The sequence below is a fragment of the Chrysochloris asiatica genome, unplaced genomic scaffold, assembly GCF_000296735.1.
Source record: "Chrysochloris asiatica unplaced genomic scaffold, ChrAsi1.0 scaffold00012, whole genome shotgun sequence".
Lineage (NCBI taxonomy): Eukaryota > Metazoa > Chordata > Mammalia > Afrosoricida > Chrysochloridae > Chrysochloris > Chrysochloris asiatica.
Genome location: NW_006408530.1, coordinates 9,531,007 through 9,545,072, shown reverse-complemented (window position 1 = coordinate 9,545,072; position 14,066 = coordinate 9,531,007). Strand labels below are relative to the sequence as shown.

Here is a 14,066-nt window from a genome sequence, read left to right as displayed (position 1 = left end):
CACACATGAGAAGGAATTACAGCATCACAGCCACCCTCTTCACCCCAAAATGGCACACAGAAATATCAGTTACCACATCCTACAGACTACTTGGTATAGAGAGGTGACAGACTGGGGTGGAAACAGGTCATGAAGATCTGTTTTAAAAAGTCCCTTTCAGACAAGTTTGTACACACCATGTAACAATGAGCATCAAGTCACAATTTCATTTATTTACGCAATATAAATTTACAAAGTACCTACACATAATCCTCTTCCACTTGCAGCCATCTCTAGATTTAAAGAAAAAGAAAGAAATCTGATATCTCTAGAGGGGCCACCAAATTCTCTTTAAAGTCTACAGCTGAAAGAGCTTTCTGCAACTGGGTTTCTTCTATACCGCTGAAAGGGTAACAGTTTAAAGCTGAATCATTTTAACCTAGAGATTTGACATGATATTGAGCAATATTTGCAACCCAGACATACAACATTAATTTCACATAAGGTACAATACAGTTCTGAAGGTAGTTATGCTGCAAAATAGTTTAAAATTAAATGACTGTGCAATATTAATTTATGCTTGAAATTCCAGTCCTAGACCAAGCTTGTTGACATTCTTGCCATCCAGCAGAGCTGACAGTGTCAGTTTGATACCTGGCTTTAGGGTCTGAGTATATCCTAAACCTATCATGCTGGAATTAATCACTTTTGCCGAGAAGCAGGCATCAAGATCTATCTGATACTTGGCTGTGATTCCGACGCAAGTGTTATTATTTCCTTCTGTCCAGGTGAGATTGACAGCAGTCTCCAACTTCTGGTTCACCTTCTGGTAAATGGAGCCACCAGACTCTATCCCATCATTCACGTTAGTGTGAAGTTGGAATTCATCAGGCTTGTAGCCAATCGCAAAGTTACTCTGGGTCATGTGGGACTTGGCAGTCTCAAAGTTCATCTGGTAGTTCACCAGTCACCTCAGATGGAAGGCCTGAAATATCAAAATTCACGTCGCAACCCAAGTAGATACCTGTCTTGATTTTAGCATATTTTCCCCCCGTGTTAAGTGAGAAGGATGAATCAAAGGCCAGCTTCAGTCCTCCACAGTAATCTCAGTGCCTAGTGTGTCGTCAGTATCCTTTTCTCTATAAATGTCATCTGGTATTCGGTCCACCTGTTCTTGGTTTCCAGACTGCCATCACTTTGGTGGTCTCAGTGTTGGTTGAGCCTGAGCTTGTAAATTCCAGTCCATTAACATAATTTGTTTTCAAACCAAGTTTTATTAACCCAAGTCCATAACCCTTGGTGACGACATCCCTCACAGATTTTCCAGTGTCAATGTATGTGGGAGGCACAGTCAACTTCTGCTCAGAGACGGTAACAGCAGACCCAGTGGTGGTGGCTATGGCTATGGTGGAGACAGCGGCACAAATGAACTAGCAAGTGCACATCAAATCAGATTTGAGGTGGTCTCTAAATTCAGGCAGTATTTGTTCCAGGTCATATTTTGGCTCTTTTGGACTTCTTTAAATTTTCTTCAGCTTCAATGTGAACTTGTATATGAGCAATTGATGGTCTGTTCCAGTCTGCCCGGGCCCTGTTTTGGCTGCTGATCTGGAGATTTTCAACAGTCTCTTCCCACAGATGTTATCAGTTTGATTTCTGTGTATTCCATCAGCATAGGTCCATGTGTATAGTATCTTTTTTGTTGGTTAAAAAGGTATTTGCAATGAATAAATCATTGGTCTTGCAAAATTCAATCATGTGATCTCTGACCTCATTTGTATCAACAAAGCCATATTTTCCAACCATTGATCCTTCCTTTTTGTTTCAATCACCAGTAATTATCATTGCATCTTGATTTTCAAGTTTGATCAATTTTGCCCTGAAAAATTTGGTAGAATTCTTCTGTTTTATCATCTCTGGCTTTAGTGGTTTGGAGTATAAACTTGACTAGTAATGGTATTAACCAGTCTTCCTAAGAAACCTAAGCAATTTCACCACAATTTATTAGGCAAAAAAATCGCAAGTCAAGGATTGGCCAACTCTAACTACAATCCACAATACTAAAATTATTACTTGTATTTATAAATATAAGCAGCCCTGGTGGTACAGTGGGCTAAGCATTGGGCTGCTAACTGCAAGATCAGCAGTTCAAACCTACCAGTCACTCTGAGGGAGTAAGATGAGACTGTCTGCTCCCATAAAGATGTAGCCTCCAAAACCCTAAGGAACATTCTACTGTGCCTATACTGTTACTGTGAGTCAGAATCAACTCGATGGTTATGGGTTTGGTTTTCTTTATTGGCACTTATAAATATATTCTGGATTGTTTTTATTATCAAAAGATGAATACAGTCTCATAAGGGGAAAGGGGAAGTAGAAATAAGAAAAGGGAGTATTATTTGTTCTGTGAGAACATATATATTACTCTGAACTTTCCTTCTAGCTTCCTGGCAACCTCCAATTTTAAATTCCATCAATAGGCGTTGTCTGTATAACATAAAACTCAGATGGCAACATATGCATCTTTCTGTTTGCTTTGGCAGTCTTCTCATCTCTCCTAACAAGACTTGGGTAACACAGGAAAAGTCAATAAAATTAGAGTTGGTTAAGAAAGACTGTAGTTCTAGCTTAGTCAGGGTTTTATATTCATTCTTTTAAGGAACAAGAATTCCACAGATTGTATGCATCTTGGGGTGGGTCAATGCAGTTACAAGGACAAACAAAGGAGAAGGATTTGCACATTTTTCATGGAAGTTTCCCCAGGTGCTTATTTCTTTGAAAAATAGAAAATAGATATTTGAGACTTCCTGGGGAAATATAAACATTCTTGGGCCTCTGTCTCAGTTTATTTTTCCTCTAACCTCTCAATATAATTTAGTTTCAGTATCTTTGCAAATCTTTCTTCTATAGTGTTTACAATCATTTTAAGCCAAAGTTTTATATGGCTCTGTCACATAGATGATTATACTCTGGGCATACTCCAATGGGTGTACACAGATTTATTTGGGATTCTCTGAGGAATAATTATACTTGAATCCCTTTATTTCAAGTTCAGAAAGGTGTATCCAAATGCAAGTGAGAATGACGCTACATAGACAGCATTTAATCTGTTCTGGTTTTTATTTAGTGAATTATTTTCAAACTTTCATGCTTTAAATTTTACTGCTAATAAATTACAACATACTAAAAAACTAACTGCACATCTAGGTGTATTCTCCAATGATATAGAATTCTGCTGTTTTAAACTAAGTGAAATTTGACTTGTCAGTCCATAATTTTCTAAATTGAAAATATATGGACTGAGCTCTTAAATATTTCTCATATTCATTTTAACCCACTTAATTCTTTAGAGATATGTTTTTATTTGGGAAAAACAAAACAAAACAAAAAAAACTTGCCTGCTCAGATCTGTTAAAACACTCTAGTGGGTGTTCCCAATGAACACAGTGACATTATTTTCTGTACTTGCTTTTTTTCTAACCTGAATTTAAATTCCATAGCCTATGACATGCAGCCTTGTAATGCTAGTGAATTGTTCCCTGCCTAGCAGATGGGTGCTGAATTAATTAAGAGTAGAACAACCCTTTTGAAATTAGTGTAACAGAGTATACCAACTACCCAACTTTAAGATCAAGGTCTTTATGTCCATGAATACATGGGTAGTTAGTAGCTTATAATTTGATATACACTGAGATTTTTCTTTGGAGGTGTTAATAAAGGAAAAAGAACGATGTTATTGGCAACTAGAGAGAGATGAGGTAAAGAAAAACAAAAACACACACAAAACAAAACACAAGACATGGCATCTCCCTAAATCAACTTGAAATAGAGTTCTATCAACAGAAAGGGTTAAAACTTAAGCTAAAGAAAACTTCTTCATGAAACATTTGGTGAGATCATGGTTATGAGATTCTTAGCAAAAGTACTACTGCTTTGTAGAACAAATTTTAAAAGTTCAGCTCAAAAGAAGACAGGGCAATCTCCTGCAACTTTACCTAAACAGCAGCACCCTCTTAGCAATTTACAGTATTGAGACTTTCCTCCAATCTGAGCTTCTTTCTTTAAATACTTGAGTGCATTTTTTCTACATGTACTAGCATGACAGACACTCATAAGTTCAGTGTTAGTTCTTGTAAGAGCTGTTGCTACTGCTTTCTAAATCATCTAAATTTCATATATGGTTTTGTCTATTGATTTGATTTTGGGTTTGCTTTCCAACTGTTGGCTTGGAGGATACATACATACTCCGCTTCTAAGAATCCATAATGCTAATGTTTATCATTAGTAAAGAAAACCTTAATGATTCTTCCTTTTTGCAAGAGTAAATATTGACTCTCCCCTTTGAATGATAAAGAAATGAGTCTATTCATATTTTATCCCATTTTCATCCTTCAGTCTACCTTCTGATTTTGGTTCTCTTGTTATTATTTTTTATTTTTCTTGTGGATATCTTTATACATTTAAATTATTGTTGTTGTTGTTGTTAGGTGCTGTCCACCTGGTTTCAACTAATAGTGACCTTACATACAACAACAAAACACTGCCCTGTCCTGTGCCATCCTCACAATCGTTAAACTTGAGTCCAGTGCTGCTGTCACTGTGCCAATCCATAGGGTCTTCCTCTTTTTCTCTAACCTCCACTTTAGCAAGCGTTGCGTCCTTCTCCAGGAACTGGTCCCTCCTGATACTAAGTCCAAAGTATGAGAAACAACATCTCACCATTCTGAGTTCTAAGAAGCATCCTGATTGTACTTCTTCCAATACAGATTTTTTTGTTTTTCTGGAAGTCTGTGATACTTTTAAATTCTTCTCCAACACCATAACTCAAATACATGAATTCTTTTACAGTGTTCCTTATTCATTGTTCAACTTTGAAATGCATATGAGGCTATTGGAAATATTATGGCTTGGGTCAAGTGCAACTTACTCCTAAAATTGACATTTTGCTCTTGAACACTATAAAGAGGTCTTGTGTAGCAGATTTGCCTAATACAGTATGTCATTTGATTTCTTGACTGCTGCTTCCATGAATGTTGATAGTGAATCTAATCCAAATGGAGTATTTGACAACTTCAATCTTTTCTCTATTTATCATTATGTAATTTATTGGTCCAGTGAAGATAATTTTTCTTGGTATTAAGGTGTAACACACATTTATTAGGTTGTGGTTTGATCTTCATCAGTAGGTATTTTAAGACTTTTTTGCTTTCAGCAAGCAAGGTTGTATCATCTGCATATTGCAGGTTGTTAAAGAGTCTTCCTCTAATACTAATACCACATTTTTCTTCATATAAACTAGCTTCAGATTGTTTATTCAGTATACAGATTGAATACACATGGTGAAAATATACAACCCTGGCACACACCTTTCCTAATTTTAAGCCATCCAGTGTACCCTTGTTCTGTTCAAATGACAGCCTTGTGGTCTATGTACAGGTTCCTCATGAGTATAATTAAGTGTTCTGGAATCCTCATTCTCTGGAATGTGGTCAATAATTTGCCATGATCCACACAGTTGAAAGCCTTTCCACAGTAAAAAAAAAAAAAAAAAAAAAGCACAGGTAAACATCTTTCTTGTATTTTCTGATTTTTTTCAAGTTCCACCTGATGTCATTGGTGAAATCCCTCATTCTACATCCTTATCTGAATCCATCTTGAACCTCTACCAATGTACTGTTGCAGCTGTTTTTAAATTACCTTTAGCAAAATTTTACTTGCATGATCTCCATATTCCATTGGGTCACCTCTCTTTTGAATGCACACAAATATTAATGACTTCTAATCTGTTGTCCAGGTAACTGTCTTCCAAATTTCTTGGCATAGTTAAGTGAGTGCCTCCAGTACTGCATCCATTTGTTGAAACATTTCAATCTGTATTCCATCAATTCCTGAAGCCTTGTTCTATGCCAATGCCTTCAGTATACCTTGGACTTATTTTTTAATTACCATTGACTCCTGATCAAATGCTAGTTCTTGGAATAACTGAACATCATCCATTTCTTTTTGATACAATAACTCTGTGTATTCCTTCCATCTTCTTTTGATGGTTTTAACATCATTCAATATTTTGCCCATAGAATCCTTAAGTATTTCAAGTTGAGGCTTGAATTTTTTCCTCAATTCATTCAGCTTGAGAAATGCTATGTGTGGTTTCCCCTTTTGCCTTTCTAATTCCAGATCTTTGCAGAGTATAACTGTTCTGTAGGGTTTTCATGGCTGTGACCTTTTGTCAGATACATCCTCTGAGTTTCCTTAAAGTAGTATTGTTAATTGATTCCTGGTGTGGCACTGTAGGATAAAGCACTAGACTGCTAACCTGCTAACTGTATTAACTGCAGTTTCAACAGTTCAAACACATTAACTGCTTGCAGAAATGTTACACAGGGATGCTGTGAGTCAGAACTGATTCAATGGCACTCAACAATTTCTTAATTATATTGTTATTTCTCTACATTATCAATGTTTTAAACACTCATATTCTGGTCTAGAACAGTAATCTTTATATTTATTTAATGTTAATGCTACATCTGAGGAGATTGGTTGCTTATACCTAGCCCTTTCCCATAATTTCTACTGTATTTTGCTTTATGAAACAAGGCTAAGTGTCTTACTGACCTAATACTGATGTAATATAAATACCACAAGTGAATGACTTTAACAAACTGAAACTTATGCTTTCACAATTTAGGAGGCTGGAATTCTGAATTCAATGTGTCAGCTCTAGAGGAAGGTTTTCACTCACTCTATTTGATGATCTTTGTCTCCTTTCAACATTTGTGGGCCCAGAATTTCTTGGAGAGCTGCATGTGTCTTTGGAGAGTTGCATGTGTCTTGGCATCAATTTCCCCTGGGTCTAGGAGATACTAAGTGCAGGGACCCTAGATCCAAAGAATGTGGCTTTTCTTTATTGGTAGTATATAGGTCCTTCCATCTTTGCTCACTTATTTCATCTCTTATATATCGCAAAAGAGATTGATTGAAGATACAGCTTAATCTTGTAGATTGTATCCTAGTTTATTAGCATAACTGCTTCTAATCTTGCCTCATTAAGATCATTGTTATTGTTAAGTGCTGTGGAGTGTATAAGGTTCAAATGACCTTGTGGCCCAGTGCTTATCCTACAGCACCATACCACAACTCCATAAACATCATAGAGGTTAGGATTTACAATGCATAGAATAAATACATTGGATCACAAAATGTAGAATAATCATATTAGAGAAAATATGGAGGGTAATTATATATTACTGAGAATGGTTGTCCATTAGACAATCAACAATGACCAACATGGTTGAGACATCCACTGTCAAAGCTCTGCAGAGTGCTTGTATTCCCTTAGTATTGTGCTATATATAAGATTTGGCAAACACATTTATATATTATTTTATTATGTAGCTATAACCATTTTCTATCAACTTCCTCAATCTGACATTGATCAAACATTCAATCAGGATGTATTGATAATTATTGGTGATTGCATTTAACGGTTGAAAAAGGAGAGGAAGAATTAATAGTTGGAAAATATGGCCTAGGTGATAGAAATGTTGCTGGAGATTGTATGAAAGAAATTTTCAAGACCAATAATGTCTTCATTGTAAATACCCTTTTTAAACAACATAAAAATGATCTATACACATGGATGTCACCAGATGGAATACACAGAAATTAAATTGACTGTATCTGTGGAAAGAAATGATGGGAAAACTCCATCTAATAAAGTCAAAATAAAGCCAGGGGCAGACTGTAGAACAGACCATCAATTGCTCATATGCAAGTTGAGGATGAAGCTGAAGAAAATTAAAACAAGTCCACAAGAACCAAAATATGAACTTGAATTTAAATATCACAAGAACCAAAATAACCCACCTGAATTTAAATATCATTTCAAGGGCATATTTGATGAATTCAACACTAATGACTGAAAACCAGAAGACTTGTGGGATGACATCAAGAAAATCATACAGGAAGAAAACAGAAGGTCATGAAGAAGGCAAGAAAGAAAGACAAGACTAAAATGGATGTCAGAAGAGACTCTAAAACTTGCCGTCCAGTATAGAGATGCTAAAGCAAATAGAAGATATGAAGAACTAAGAGAGCTGAACAGAAAATTTCAAAGGGCAGCTCAAGAAGACAAAGTCAAATATTATAATGAAATATGTAGAGGTCTGGAAATAGAAAACCAAAGGGAAGAATATGCCCAGCATTTCTCAAGATGATAGAACTAAAAAAAAATTCAAACCTTGACTTGAAATATTGAAGGATGCTAAAAGCATCAAAAGAAGATGGAAAGAATACACAGAGTCACTGTATCAAAAAGAAATGGATGATGTTCAATCATTCCAAAAACTAGCATATGATCAGGAGTCAATGGTAATTAAGGAAGAAGTCCAAGGTGAACTGAAGGCATTGGCAAAGAACAAGGATCTGGGAAGTAATGGAATACAAATTGAAATGTTTCAATAAATTGATGCAGCACTGGAGACACTCATGCAACTCTACAAAGAAGTTTGGAAGGCAGCTACCTAGTCAACTAATTGGAAGAGATCCATATTTGTGTCCACTCCAAAGAGAGGTGACCTAACATAATATGAAAATTATCAGACAATATCATAAAATTTTGCTAAAAATAATTCAAAAATGACTGTAACAGTACATTGAGAAGAATTGCCAGAAGTTCAAGCTGGATTCCGATGAGGACATATACTTGAGGGATATCATTGCTGATGTCAGATGGATCTTAGATGAAATCTGAGAATACCACAAAGATGTTTATTGTGCTTTATTAACTATGAAAAGTCTTTCAACTGTGTGGATCATGACAAACTATGGACAACATTGGGGAGAATGAGTATCCCAGCACACTTAACTGTGCTCATAGGAACCTGTACATTGACCAAGAGGCAGTTGTTTAAACAGAACAAGGAGACACTAAATCAAGAAAGATGTACGTCACAGTTGTATTCTTTTATCATGCGTATTCAATCCATATGCTGAACAAATTATCTAAGAAGCTGGATTATATGAAGAAGAATGTGGCATCAGGATTAGAGGAAGACTTATTAAAAGCCTGTGATATGCAGAAAACACAACTTTGCTTCCTGAAAAATAAGAGAACTTAAAATACATATTGATGAATATCAAAGACCCCCCAGCCTGTCCTATGGATTGCACTTCAATGTAAAAAAACAAAAAAAAAATCCTCACCGTTTTACCAAAAAATGTCATTTTGCTTCCATCCATTGTCAACATTCATGGAAGCAGCAGTCAAGAAATCAAACAACATATTGTATTGTGCAAATCTGCTGCACAAGATGTCTTTAAAGTGTTCAAGAGCAAAGATGTCAATTTTAGGACTAAAGTGAGCTTAACCCAAGCCATGATATTTTCAATAGCTTAATATGCATGTGAGAGTTGTGCAATGAACAAAGACCAGAGAAGAATTGATGTATTTGAGTTATTATGTTGGAAAAGAATATAAAAATACCAAAGAATGCTAAAAAACCAAATCTGTGTTGGAAAAAATGTAATCAGAATGCTCCTTGGAAGCTAGGGTGGCAAGTCTTCATCTCTGATACTTCAGACATATTGTCCCTGGAGAAAGACATCATGTTTGGTAAAGTGAAGTGCTGGAGAAAAAGAGGAAGAGCCCCAGTGAGATGGATTGGCATAGTGGCAGCAGCAATGGGCTCAGTCTTATAAACAATTGTGAGGATGACGCAGGACTGGGCAGTACTTCGTTGTGCATTTGGTCACAATAAGTCAGAATGGACTTGATGGCACCTTCAATAGCAACAAGCCATTTTTCAACTTCACTGAAGATGATTGCCTTTCTTTCTCTCTGTTTCCTCTTCTTTCTTCCTTTCTTTTTTTTTTCTTGACCTCTTTGTTCATTTTGGTGGACTTTAGTTATAACAATGAGAAGAAACATTTTCATTCTACTATCTGTCAAACAAGCAAGCAGTGGAACAGGTATTATCTTAGAGACAATTAAGTGGAAAAACAGTGGAGAGAAACTTTAACAAGGCACAAAGGGAAGATCATGTACAGATTTGTTCTTGGAAAATTACGACAGCTTCCTTTGCCTGGTATTGACCATTTTACTTCTTTAAATCTCATGTAGTTAGAACTTTCACAAGACAAGAAACAGAAGCTGGTCAAATTATTTCATATACCTCTTTGCTTCTTATCAAAAGTAATACTCAGGAAAACAAAATTGCTTCCTTTCAGTGTTTTCCAGGGAAACTTGGTTAGTTCAAGCACATCTGTATCTCAAATCTGGAATGGCTTTCTTGTTGATGGGAAAGGAAAAAGAAATTTCGCAATTAACCAATAGCTAGTCTTCTGTACAGGGTCGCTATGGGTCGACTCCGACTCGAAGGCACTTAACAACAACTTAACATCAACAGTCTTCTGTATGATTATTCAAGTGAGAGTTTCAGCAAAAGGAAGACATTTCCTTATTCTTCCTACAATCTTTTCTGATGAAATCTTCTCACAAAAGGCCTAGTCCCAATTTCCTTCACCCAAGGGAAATTATGTTAAACCTTAAACAAAGGTACAAGGTCCTCCTTAAACAGATTAGAAGACATATATCAAACAAATAGTCTTTCCAAACAAAGGAGCTCGTACTAGAATTTCTCAATGCAAACAAATGAGTTATTTTAAAGGAAAGGATGCAATGAACTTTAGCTAACTTTTTTGGGAGCAATGGCTAGAATCTCAGTGCACTCCTTTGTTGCAATAAGGAAAACTTACTGTATGGCTAACACCAGAGGGGGTTGGCACTGTAGGATAAGCTCTGGACCACAAGGTTGGTTTGAACCACAAACTTCGTGGTTCAAACTCACCAGCCACTCCTTGGAAATCTTGCTGAGGGTCACTATGAACCAGAACCTACTCAATGGCACTTACCAACAACAACAACATACAGAAACCCATTGAGACGGCATTAAGGCACAATAGCAATATAAGGAAAATCCACTATTTTCATGTCAATATCTACTCACAGTAACTCTATAGGACAGAGGATCGCTGCCCCTATAAATGTTTATGGAAGCAGACTGTTACATCTTTCTCCCTCAGGACAGTTCGTGAATTAACTTTCAGTTGACAACATGCTTTACTCACTTCACGAACAGGGCATTCTGACTATAGAAATACTATACAATATATGTTATACCTGGCCTCATATGATAAGCACTGGACTATGAACCACAAGGTCTGCGGTTGAGTCTGCCAGTGGTTCTGTGGAAGAAAGTTGAGGCTTTCTGCTCCCTCGAACATTTAAATGCTTCAGAAACCCTAAACAGGGTCTCTATGAATTAGAACTGCCTTGGCAATGCTTAACAACAGCATATTATACCTGAGGCAGTATAATGGCTCCATAGATTAAACACTGTACTGCCAACCACAAGGTTGGTGGTTAATGCCTTCCAGCAGCTCTGCAGTAGAAAGATGAGGATTTCTGTTCCCGCACAGACATACAGCCTCAGAAACTCTATACAGAGTCACTAGGAGTCAGAACTGACTTGACAACACTTGATAACAACAACAACGTATTATACCTGAGAGTAGGAATGTTGTTGTTAGGTGTCATTCATTGAGTCAGTTCTGACTCATAGTGATCCTATACACAACAAAGAAACACTGCCTTATCCTATGTCATCTTCACAATTATTGGTATGTCTGAGCCCATTGTTGCTACTACTGTGTCAATCTATCTCTTTGGGGATTTTTTTCTTCCAATGATCCCCCGATTTACTAATTGTGATATCCTTCTCCAGGAACTGGTCCATCCTGATGACGTGTCTAAAGAACACAAGATGGAAGTCTGGCCATGTTCACTTCTAAGGAGTATTCTGGCTGTAATTCATCCAAGACAGTTCTTGTTCTTCTGGTAATTCATAGTACTTTCAATTTTCTTCACCAAGAACCTAATCAAACTTCAGTCTTCCTTATTCATTGTCCAACTTTCACATGCATATAACGTACTTGAAAATACCCTGACTTGGTTGAGGCACATCTTAGTCTTCAAACTGACATCTTTGCTCTTGAACACTTGAAAGAAGTCTTTTGCAGATTTATTTAATGCAATATGTCTTTTGATTTCTTGTCTGCTGCTTCCCTGAGTATTGATTTTGGATTCAAGTAAAATGAAAGCTTTTCTCCATTTATCATGATGTTATTTATCTGTCCAGTTTTTTTGTTTTTGTTTTTGTTTTTTATATAAGGTTTTATTGTGAATTATATGATAGTTTACATGAGAGAACTTTAGTTTTACATTCATTCCATCGTATATCATTTCATTGCCATGGTTCCAATCCCCTCCATGCATCATCTTCTGACCAAAGGGTATATCCTAGAAACCCGTCCTCTAACCTTTCCCTTCCCCTCCCCCCCTCTAGTCTTCGGCCCACAGTCCCTCTCCCTCTCTGGATCCAAAGTCCCCAGTGGCTTCATCACTCCATATCATCATCTCTGTCTCCATCTCAGGCATCTCTGCTTCTCTGGGTAGGGTCCTGCTCTCAGCTCTTCCCCATTAGTGGTCCCAGACACCTCCGCTCCTAGACTGGAGAAATAATCACTCCCTTCCTTGCTACAAAACGTCTACCTTTGCATTTCCTACCCTCACAATTCATCTTAATAACCATTATTCACTACAGTATCACGAGTAACCCATCTGTATTTCATTTCATCAGCTCCACCTAGACAGATTGGATAGTACTCACTGGTGATTCTGCCCTCCTCCATGCCCCCTAGCTCTAGGTTCCCTCTTGAAAGCTTGTAAGCCAGTCACTTCTTGCCTTTGTAGTCCCTCCCTCTCCATTTGGGTATCCAATGTCCAAGTTGCCCATCTTTGTCTACTCTGTGTGGAGGGGGTGGGAATGTTTCTTGCTGTTAGGATTTGTTGCCTCTTTTGAGTCACTGCATTCGTAGGTATAGGTCAAGTTCATTAGATTGAATCAGCTCAATTTGTTTCCCCCCCTCTTCTTTCTTCTCCTGGTTGAGCTCTGATCATCCAGTCATCCAGTCCCGGTCACGTGGGTACCATCTGCAAGTGTGGGTGTTCTTGTGCACATGCCCTCCCTTCCCATCAGCTGGCAGCTCCATTCTCCACTTGAGTCCTCCGTGGCCAAGTCACTGACTCTGGGCCCAGGAGTCCTCAGGTTTCCTCACACTGCTTGCCAACCAGGTCCCCAACCGGGTCACAGATGCCTGCTGAATATTGTAAGGCTTAGCTCGCCGCTTCATTGCTGCCTTTACCCCACTTCTCCCCATCAATGATGTGTGTGGTCACCAATCAGAGCATGCATTTCCACCGAGTCTCAGTCTTGGAAGGGGGCCTGCGTTAGTAGGACCCAAGTGCCCCATTGTCTCCTAGGGAAGCGACCCATTTGTTCCTGTAATAACAGTCCATCTACCTCTATTGTTTCGTATTTTTCCTGTAGGTCTTTCATTCGAGATGTATCTTTTGTTCTTCTCACCGCTCCAGGCTGGTCAGCTCGTCCTTTCAAGTGGAGATTTCTCATCTTTGGTAATCTGGATGTGGTTCTGGGTTCTACCTATAGTCTTATGTATTACAGAGGCTCCACAGGAAGCCTCGTTCACTGGGTACACTGTAGCACCATTTTAGGTATTCCAATCAGTTAAAGGCAGAAGATGGACTTACAAGCCTTCTAGTGTGATGTTTCTGACTATTCCTTTCTCTCCCACTCCAGTGTCTACTCTATATTATAATGCAAGGAAAACCAAGATTCAAAAAAAAGCCAAGCATCTTAACACGATTCCCCACCCATTCCAACCATGACTCAATCCCTGTATCTCAGAGCCCTGGAGTTCCAAGGCTGTGCATATATCGTCCTTTATCTCTGTCTCATTTGGCCCATTCAAACATGCTCAATTGTTCTCCCATCTGCCTCGTTTCTACATTTCGCTCTCCCTCCCTGAATATTGCCCCCCTCCCCAATGCCCAAGCTCTCCTGAGTCCAATTCCCGCCCTGTGCTCCCCCCTCCCCCCTTCCCCCCATCCATCACCAACTTCCCAACAACCAACAAAGACTTCCCCCTACCCCCCTTTAGTATAATTT

General features: G+C 38.0%; 1 pseudogene; it reads right to left on the bottom strand.

Moving 5' to 3' along the window:
- Positions 1 to 553: 553 nt before the first annotated feature.
- Positions 554 to 14,066, bottom strand: part of LOC102811815 — a 123,004-nt pseudogene continuing 109,491 nt past the window's right edge.